This window comes from Mustelus asterias, chromosome 4, assembly GCF_964213995.1.
Source record: "Mustelus asterias chromosome 4, sMusAst1.hap1.1, whole genome shotgun sequence".
In the NCBI taxonomy this organism is placed as follows: Eukaryota; Metazoa; Chordata; class Chondrichthyes; order Carcharhiniformes; family Triakidae; genus Mustelus; species Mustelus asterias.
In genome coordinates, this window is record NC_135804.1 from 58,153,232 (window position 1) to 58,163,474 (window position 10,243).

Sequence of the window (10,243 nt, forward strand, 5' to 3'; positions counted from 1 at the left end):
ATAAAAAACAAGTAAACTCAAGATTTCATACACTGTGCATCTCTTGGCAGAGAATTTAAAAAGAGTAGTAGCTTTGTAGAAAGAAAGTTATTTAAAACTGCTTTATAATTTTATTGCATGTAGTGTGCAAAGTAAATTCTCTTCCAGTTTTTCTAAAATAACTTTCCTCTTCAGTCTCCGATACTAGGTGCAAGCATGTATTCTATTTCATCATAATAGATCTCTTTATTTCACATGCCTCTCAAGGGTATTCTATAAGTTAGAATTTTAATGTGGTTCTGAGTTGTGCGATCCTCCTTCAACATGTATTTACACAAAAAAACTACTTGTACCAGTCTTGTCAGTAGGGTTATCAGCTTTTACTGCCTCCAAAGGTTCCTGCTGTATAATAATGACCTTTTGAAACACTGGTGTCCTCATTATGATTTTGTTGGAAATGATAATTTCTCAGGAACGCTGTACTTTATATATACTCAAAGCATAAAAGTGATTTATTGTAGGATCTCTTTTTTGGAAGTAGTGTATATTCCTGTTCCTCAGTGTTTGACATTGGGAGAATTTGAATATTCGATTTTCACATCATTGGTGACTGACACATGATTCAGTGTATACAAAATGAAAAATACTGTAAAGACTTAGCAAGCCTGGCAGCATTTGTAAAGAGAGAAACAGAGTCACATTTCAAGTCTGTATGACTCTTCAGAGCTGTTTCTTTCTCCATATGCCACCAGACCTGAGTTTTTCTAGCATTTTCTGTTTCGTTTCCAACTTCCACAGTATTTTGCTTTTATTTTGAAACTGTATTTTATGTTGGGTTTTGGGGATGTTTTGGCATTGCAGACTCCTAATCATAGTGGCAGCAAACAGTAAACCTGTTGAATTTGCAATGGCTAGCTGCTGGGAAGACCTACTATAAAATCCATTATAAAATGATCAACAATTCCTCTGGTCTTGAGTCTCTCTTCTTTGTATCTCTCGCTGTGCACTGGAGAACTTCATCCTGAGATATTCCTTAAAAATATTGTTTCCCATTAATCACAGCTTTTAACTGCTTTGGAAAAAAACTTTTTTGGCATCGAATGAAGTCATACAGTAAGTGCACTGACACTTAGGCAGAATTAGGGTAACTAAAGGGACATTTCTTATGATGAAACAAAATTGTTCCATCATGTCCCAATAACAAATCACCATACTGTGCTTTGAAGAGCAGAATGTAAGTTCATCTGTGTGAGAGATTTAAGTAATTTAAAGACAAATTTTAGGAAACAGCTCTGCATCCACATAACAGCACAAAACAAGCCATTATCCCCTCAACATTTCCATTCCAGAGCTTTTATTAATGGAAGTGGTTTTGAATACTGCATATGAGAATTGTTGTAATACCAAAAATATCCAAAAAGTATGCAGCAGTTGGAATCACTTTGACAGTGGTGGAAGTGGGTGAGTGGGTGGAACACTTCCCTGCTGCTGTCAGACTTTTGAATGAATTTACCTTGCATTAAGTTGATCTTTCTCTACACCCTAGCTATGACTAACACTACATTCTGCACTCTCTCATTTCCTTCTCTATGAATGGTATGTTTTGTCAGTATAGCGTGCAAGAAGCAATACTTTTCACTATGTTAATACATGTGACAAATCAAATAAGTGATACTAAGGGTAGAGTGAAGATGGCATTGAAGAGATAGAAAAATAAGAGGTAATGAGTGCTCCATAAAAAAGTGCAACATTGTGGGATGAAAGGAAGGGAATAATTGCTTGACTCATGGGAAGGAAGGTAAAGAATGCTGGCTTGGAGTATTTGGTAGGGGATGAAAACTCTTGAGTGAAAGCGGTTGGAATGGTATTTGCTTGAACTGGTTTGAGGGGAAAAATGTCCATTTAAAGTGAGGGAATTGTGTTGGCTGAACAAATTGGATATTTGTCAATGGGGCAACATTGACCATTAAGATGATACTTGGATATCCAGAGGGCATTAACTTGCCTTTTCTCACTTTGGAATCGCGTTAAGTGACAGAGTAGGAATGGTACAGGGTAGAGTGAAGGTGGCAGTGGAGAGAAATGGAGGTAACGAGGGCAGAGGCAAAAAAGGGAAGAGAAATCAGCAGAAGCGGGAAGTGATACATTGCTGCCTGACCTGATTAACAGTTTCCAGGGTTTATAAACACTGCAGTGTTTTTTCTTTAGGAATTAGTTGGTAGCCATGAGACAACCTGTCATTGTTTTGGGGACTGGGACGAGGTTGAGAAGCTGCTGCCGATGGCAAGAGGACAAGGCGACTATTTATTGAGTTCGTAGCCAAAGCGGTTACTATGGTGATGAGCAGCATTGCTTAGTGACGCATGCTGCTTGTGCCCTTTCTCCATGGAAACGCTCCAAGCCGTTTCCATGATTGCACAGCGAAAGGGTTCGCCTGAAACAGACGCTGATATGACCTCGCGCCACATCGATGGATTAATATTGTTTCCGCGTTTTATTTCCTTTGTCATTCTCGCAAATAAAGAATAAAATATCAAAGTGGGATCCTAATGAAACGTCAACTGTTCTCTCTCTGCAGATGTTGCCAGACCCGCGGAGTCTTTTCAGCCTTTTTTGTTCTTGTATCAAAGCAGTGAAGTTATGTTAAACGTGTTCAAAAGGTCAGTTAACCACACATTGTGCAAGTTCTTCACATCACATAAAGTTCATTGAAGCACTTGAGAAGATGCAAAACAAGATTTACGAGAATGATACCAGAACGGAAATGTTGTGGCACAGTGGTTAGCACTGCTGCCTCAGTGCCAGGACCCGGGTTCGAATCCCGATTTGGGTCACTGTGGAATTTGCACATTCTCCCCGTGTCTGCATGGATTTCCTCCGGGTGCCCCCGTTTCTCCCACTGTCCAAAAGCTGGTTAGGCGCTTTTCCCATTCGAAATTCTCCCTCAGCGTACCCGGTGTGTGGCGACTGGAGGATTTTCACTGTAACTTCGGCAGGGAAGTAAGCTTACTTGTGACACTAATAAATACAACTTAAAAAACTTTAACCAGTCAGTCTCTACATTGCAGTCTGTTCTCTAGAAATGAGAAGAGATACGAAGGAGATCTTTCAAATTATGAAACAAAAACAGAAAATGGTGGAAAATCTCAACAGGTCTGACAGCATCTGTGGGGAGAGAATAAAGCTAACGTTTAGAGTCTAGATGACCCTTCATCTGTTTTTGTTTCAGATTCTAGCATCTGCAATATCTTTCAAATTATGAAATGGTTGATAGGTTAGAAATAGAGTTGTTTCCACTTGTGAAGGGGATCCAAACTAAGTGCTGTAAAGGAGCTTAGGGGAAATATTTTGCAGAATGATGAGAACATGGACTTGCTATCACATGGGGATTCATTGAAGCAAATAACAGGTACATTTAAGGGAACACGAGGAAAGTACTTAAGGACTAAACACATTGAGGTATATTTTGATAGGGTGAGATTAAGTAAATAAAGTGGAAGGAGGGTTATGTGGAGCATAAACACTAGTTGGGCCTAACATCCTGTTTCTGTAGTGTAAATTCTGTTTCCCGTTCTGTTATTTTTGCCAATGTTGTGATGATTGGATCTGTGTATGGAATTTTTGGACCATCTGTTTGCACTGTGTAGGAAAGCAACACTAGAGACCTATCAACTATGAGTAATTGGCTCAAAATTAGGAATGTCATATGCACTGAGAAAAGTGTTAAGGCTGCATACGTTGGACAAATTCCACAGAGAAAAGCCAAGCTGGTGTCTACAATCATTGGACATTTCTATTTTTAACTAAAAACCTACAAGAATTCAAATATCTTTTTAAAATCACAAGCAGTGAGTTTTGGAAGACACCAGACATTAAGTAGCCTACATTGTACAGATCCACATGCAACAGAATGAGCAGGCACCGGTAGTCAGGATATCACCATATCGAAACCAAGTTGATCCTGAGCAGTTCCAGCTTACCTTCTGTCAGCTCGTTCTGAATGGCACAAATATCATCAGTTAGATGGGGCAGGAAAGTACTTAAGGACTAAACACATTGAGGTATATTTTGATAGGGTGAGATTAAGTAAATAAAGTGGAAGGAGGGTTATGTGGAGCATAAACACTAGTTGGGCCTAACATCCTGTTTCTGTAGTGTAGCACAGTGGTTAGTGCTGGTGCTTCACAGCTCCAGGGACCTGGGTTTGATTCCCGGCTTGGGTCACTGTTTGTGTGGAGTTTGCACATTCTCCTCGTGTCTGCGTGGGTTTCCTCCGGGTGCTCCGGTTTCCTCCCACAGTCCAAAGATGTGCAGGTTAGATTGATTGGCCATGCTAAAAAAAAATTGCCCTTAGTGTCCTGAGGTGCATAGGTTAGAGGGATTAGTGGGTAAGATATGGGGGTAGGGCCGGGGTGGGATTGTGGTCGGTGCAGACTCGATGGGCCGAATGGCCTCTTTCTGTACTGTAGGGATTCTATTCTAGATGTCGTAAAAACCTTTAACAGGATGGCTGTCTTTCTAGTGCAGTGGCTGCAAATTCTTCCATGTTTTTGAAATCCATGCATCTTGGTTTGGAACACAAGATTAAGATTAAGATTCAACGAATTCACCTTCCGCCATTCTTTCATACGCACGATAGGATAATTGAATTCTTAAACTTAAGAGCATTCAACTACTTGTTCTTCCAGCCCCACTCCTGCAAATGTTCTCTCTCAGTAATTTATTTATTCAACCAACATTAATGTTGCTTGAACTAATCCATAAGACATAGGAGCAGGAGTGGGTCATTTGGCCCATCAAACCTGCTCTACCATTCAATGAGAATCAATAAAATCTGAGCAGTTTTTGATCAAATAATTTTCTGTATATTTAAAACTTGGGGGTTGGGGGATTTAATCTATGGACCCAAGGAGCAGGAATCTCATTTTTTAACCTGCTTTATTACTTCCCCTTTCCTCCTCCTCAAAGCACCTGTGTTGGGGGGGGGGGGGGGTACAGTTCTGGAACATCAACCAAATGGAAGGACCTTGAATCTCAGCAGCAAAGATTGAACCTGAGCAGCTGGAAACCAGGCATTTACCAAACAATGTAAATTGGACAAAATTAGAAATGATATTAAGCCAACAGGATCAATTGATCCTAAAGAGCCAGCACAAGACATATCCAATCACTTGGCTTGAACAATTGGATTTGAACATGTAAATTACAAGTAGTGTAAGTGCTATGCGACAAAAGAAATAAAATGGGGAAATAGCTAAGGATGAAGTTGAAAGTGATCTAATGGCTTTAAATCTAACCGTACCCACCACTTGGCAAAAATAATCAAATAAGACATTCAGTAATAAAGTCAAAACAGTAGCGTATTGATCCTAGTTGGTCAGGCTCAAACTGTACAGCAGTGCTCTGTCAGACATCCTGAATACTGTACCCATTTGTTACCCAGACATAAGGTCAGGGCTTGAAACCATTCAGAAAAGAACAAACAGGTGCTCCCAGTTTCAGATGTGTCATGAGGAAAGACTGGAGAAACCAGTGATTTACAGACCTAAAGTGAAGTAATTAAGTCACAATCTTAATGATGTTATGGAAAAGTTGGATCCAGAAAATTACTTCAAACTGAATCGTGAGAGTAGAATCCAGATTGAAATTGGCAAAAGACAGATTTAAGACCTGTTAGTAGGTCAACACATGGAATGGACTTTTGGATAGGGAGTCAAAACTCAATTTATGCAATTGGATGGAAACAGGGAGACATTATAGAGTTGTTCTAGATGGAAGAGAAAAGGTGTGACAAATAGCTTTCCTGATCTTTGTTAATCTTGTGTAGTTCAATTCAATGTAGCATTGATGGAGGCAAATACCCTTTTTCTCCCACATTGTCTTATTCTTTCTTGGGATGTGAGTTATTGGTAAGGCCAGCATTTGTTTCTCATTACTAATTGCTCTTGAGTAGGGGATGGCCAACCGATTGCTGGACCTGCTATCTGGTGCAGGTACACTCACAGTGCTATTCGAAAGTGAGCTTCAGGATTTTGACTCAGCAACAGTGAAAGGTGACATAGGTCCATGTCAGGATGGTATGTGATTTGGAGAAGGACTTGTGCCTGCTTATCTTGTCCTACATAGTAGAGACCATAAATTTTGCCAGGTACTAATAAAAAAGCTGTGGCAAGTTGCAGTATATCATATAAATGGTACACAGTGCTATCACTGTGCACCTGTGGTGGAGGGAATGAATATTTAAGTACATGGGGTGCCAATGAAGCAGGTGGTTTTGTCCTAGATGGTGTCAAGCTCCTTGAATGCTTTTGGAGTTGCACTCATCCAGGTAAGTGGAGAATATTTCATCACACACCTGACAATCTTTGTAGTGGACAGGTTTTGAGGAGTCTGGAGGTCATAGAGTCATAGAGGCTTACAGCATGGAAACAGGCCCTTCGGCCCAACATGCCCATGCCGCCCCTTTTTTTAATGCCTAAGCTTGTCACAATTGCCCGTGTGTGGCCCATACCCTTCTATACCAATGACTAAATGGGGCGCCAAGAAGTCCTAGCTGCCTTAAATGGGAATTTGGGGGAAATCTCTCCACTGGTTGGAGTCTTATCAAGCACAAAGGAAAATGGTGTGGTCATTGAAGGCCAATCACCATAGCCCCAGAACATAACCGCAGGAGATCTTCAGGGTAAGGTCCTGGGCCTAAACATCTTTCATTGTTTCATCAAATGACCTTCCCTCTATAATAAGATAAGAAATTGGGATGTTAGCTGATGCCTGCATGGTGTTCAGTACCATCATGCCCATGTAACTGTCTAAATGCTCTTTAAAAGACAAAATTGTACCTGCCTCTGGCAGCTTGTTCCACTTACCACTCTCTGTGTGAAAAAATTGCCCCTCTGGACCCTTCTGTATCTCTCCTCTCACCTTAAACCATAATTCAGTGATGGAAATATAATTTAATGTCAAGGGAAGATGGTTAGATTCTCTCTTGTTGGAATGGTCATTACCTGGCAGTTGTGAGGTGTGCATATTACTTGTCATTTATTAATCCAATAACAAGTCTGAATGTTTTCCAGGTCTTGCTGCCTATGGATATGGACTGCTTCAGTTTCTGAGTAATCATAAGTGGTACTGAACACCATGCAGGCATCAGCTAACATCCCAATTTCTTATCTTATTATAGAGGGAAGGTCATTTGATGAAACAATGAAAGATGTTTAGGCCCAGGACCTTACCCTGAAGATCTTCTGCGGTTATGTTCTGGGGCTATGGTGATTGGCCTTCAACGACCACACCATCTTCCTTTGTGCTTGAAAAGACTCCAACCAGTGGAGAGATTTCCCCCAAATTCCCATTTAAGGCAGCTAGGACTTCTTGGCACCCCATTTAGTCATTGCTGCCTTGATGTCAAGGGCAGTCTCTCTCACCTCATTCCTTGAGTTCAGCTCTTTGGTCTGTATTTGGATGAAAACATTAACAGGGTCAGAAACCAAAAAGGCCTGGTGGAACCCAAACTGAGTATCAGTGAGCAGGTCATTGCTGTGTAAGTGTTCCTTCATATCATTGTTGATGACACCTTCCATCATGCCTATGATCAAGAGTAGTAATGCGGAAGAAACTGGCCAGGTTGAATTTATCTTGCAAGGCAAGGGAGGAATTGGCTGGGGCTTTAACAGATATCTTTGCATTCTTTTTGGCTACAGGTGTGGTTCCAGAGGCCTGGAGGAGAGCCAATGTTATTCCTTTGTTTAAGAAAGGAAACAGAGATGATCCAGGTAATTACAGGCTGGTGAGCCTGACGTCAGTGGTGTGGACACTGTTGGAGAAGATTCTGAGAGACAGAATTTATTCACATTTGGAAATGAATGGATTTGCTAGTGATAGGCAGCATAGTTTTGTGTGGAGAAGGTCATGTCTCACCAACTTGACTGAGGATGTAACAAGAATGATGGATGAGGGAAAGGTGGTGGATGTTGTCTACATGGACTTTACTAAGGCATTTGACAAGGTCCCTCATGGCAGGCTGGTACAAAAGGTAAAGTCTCATGGGATCTGCGGTATGCTGGCTAGATGGTTACAGAGCTGGCTTGGTCATAGAAGGCAGAGTAGGGATGGAAAGGTGCTTTTCAGAATGGAGATCAGTAACTAGTGGTGTTCCACAGGGATCAGTGCTGGGACCTTTGTTGTTTGTAATATATATATATAGTGATTATATATATATATAAAGTGATTTGGAGGAGAATGTAGGTGGTCTGATTAGTAAGTTTGCGGATGACACAAAAATTGGCTGAGTTGTAGATCATGATGGGGATTGTCAAAGAATACAGCAGGATATATAGATTTCAGACTTGGGCAGAGAAATGGCAGATGGAGTTTAATCCAGAAAAATGGGAGGTGATGCATTTTAGGAGATCAAATTTAGGTGTGAATTATACGGTAACAGGCAAAAACATTCGAAGCATTGACATATAGAAGGATCTGGTTCAGTGGTCCATGGATCCCTGAAAATGGCAACACAGGTGGATAAGGTGGTCAAGAAGGCATACAGCATGCTTGCCTTCATCAGCCAGGGCATCAAGTATAAAAGTTGGCAAGTTATGTTACAGCTGTATAAAACTTTAGTTAGGACGTATCTGGAATATTATATGCAGTTCTGGTCACTTCACTTCCAGAAGGACGTGGATGTGCAAAGAGTCTGGACGGTTTTAAGTATGAGGAGAGGTTGGATAAACTTAGATTGTTTTCACCGGAAAGACGGAGGCTGAGGGGCAACCTGGGAGAAGTCTATAAAATGAGGCATAGGATGGCTAGTCAGATGGTAGAAGGGTCAATTAAAAGAGGGCACAGATTTAAGATGCGAGGTGGTAAGTTTTGGGGAGTTGTGTGGGAAAGTTGTTCACACAGAGGGTGGTGGGTGCCTGGAATACACTGCCAGTGGAGGTGGTAGAGGCAGGCATGTTAACAACGTTTGAGGTGTATTTTGATAGACACATGAACGGGAGGCGAACAGAGAGATAGAAACCACATATTGGCACAGGTTTGCCAGGCTGAAGGGCCTATTCCTGTGTTGTTTTGTTCTTTGTTCTTTTTGTGGACAGGACATACCTGGACAATTTTCTGCATTGTTTGGTAAATATCAAATTGTAGCTGTACTGAAACAGGTTGGTTAGGGGCACAGCCAATGCTGGGGCATGTCTTCAGTACAACTGCTTGGCCTTTGCTGCAATCGGTGCCTTCAGCCAATTCTTTATATCATGAGGAATCAAATTGGCTGAAGATTGTGATCCTGGAGACCCCAGAAGATGGATCACTCACTTGGCCTTGTTGCAAACTTCAGCCTTATCATTTGCACTGATGTGTTGGACTCTCCCATCATTGAGGATAGGAATATTTGTGGTGCCACCTCCTCTGGTTGTGAATTTGTCCTCCATCATTCATAACTGAGTGTGGCTGGACAACAGACCTTTGCTGTGATTGGCTAGTTGTGAATTGCTTAATTATATCTATTCCACAGTTCGGCATGCAAATAGTCCCACCTCTGTTTCATCCTCTTCCTGCAAGGCAACTTGGAGCTTGTCATAATTATTCAGTAAGCATTGGCTACGTAGACAATTCTGAAAGAATATCTTGCATTTTATTGCCTTTTCACGTCTCAGAAACATCTCGTAGTGCTTCAGAGACAGTTGAAGACACTGAAGAGCAATTACTGTAGTTATGTAGGTAAACAAGAGGTTCAGTCTATCAGAGATAGGAAGAAGAACAAAATAAGGAAAATTGTGGCGTACCCTCATTAAACATAAGAAAATGTTGGCCTGTGTGCAGCACCATACAATAAACCAAATGTGGGGTGAAAGGAGAAAGAACACCAATTGCCTGAATTTTATAACCCAGTTTTATTTTCAATATCAGAAATTAAATAGCAACAGACTTTTGGACAAGGTAGAATTGAGCATCACTCTGAAAGAAAAATAACACAGCACCCAAATAAGAAGTGTGCATACTTTAGAATCTAGTCACAGGTAGGTCTGTCACCCTGTTTGATTTGGACTGATATTCAATGAAGTTGGTCAAGCAAGACTTTTCATTTTGAAATCCAAGCTCACATTTCATTTCTTCTGTTTTTGGATGTTTTTCTATTTTCTCCTTGCGGGAATTCCGTTATCTTCCCTATATTACAACGCTGACCATTTGAAGTATTTCTCCATTAAGATAAAATTAGGTATTTATCCATTAAGATAAAATGGAAATACACTCCATTGAAGACAAA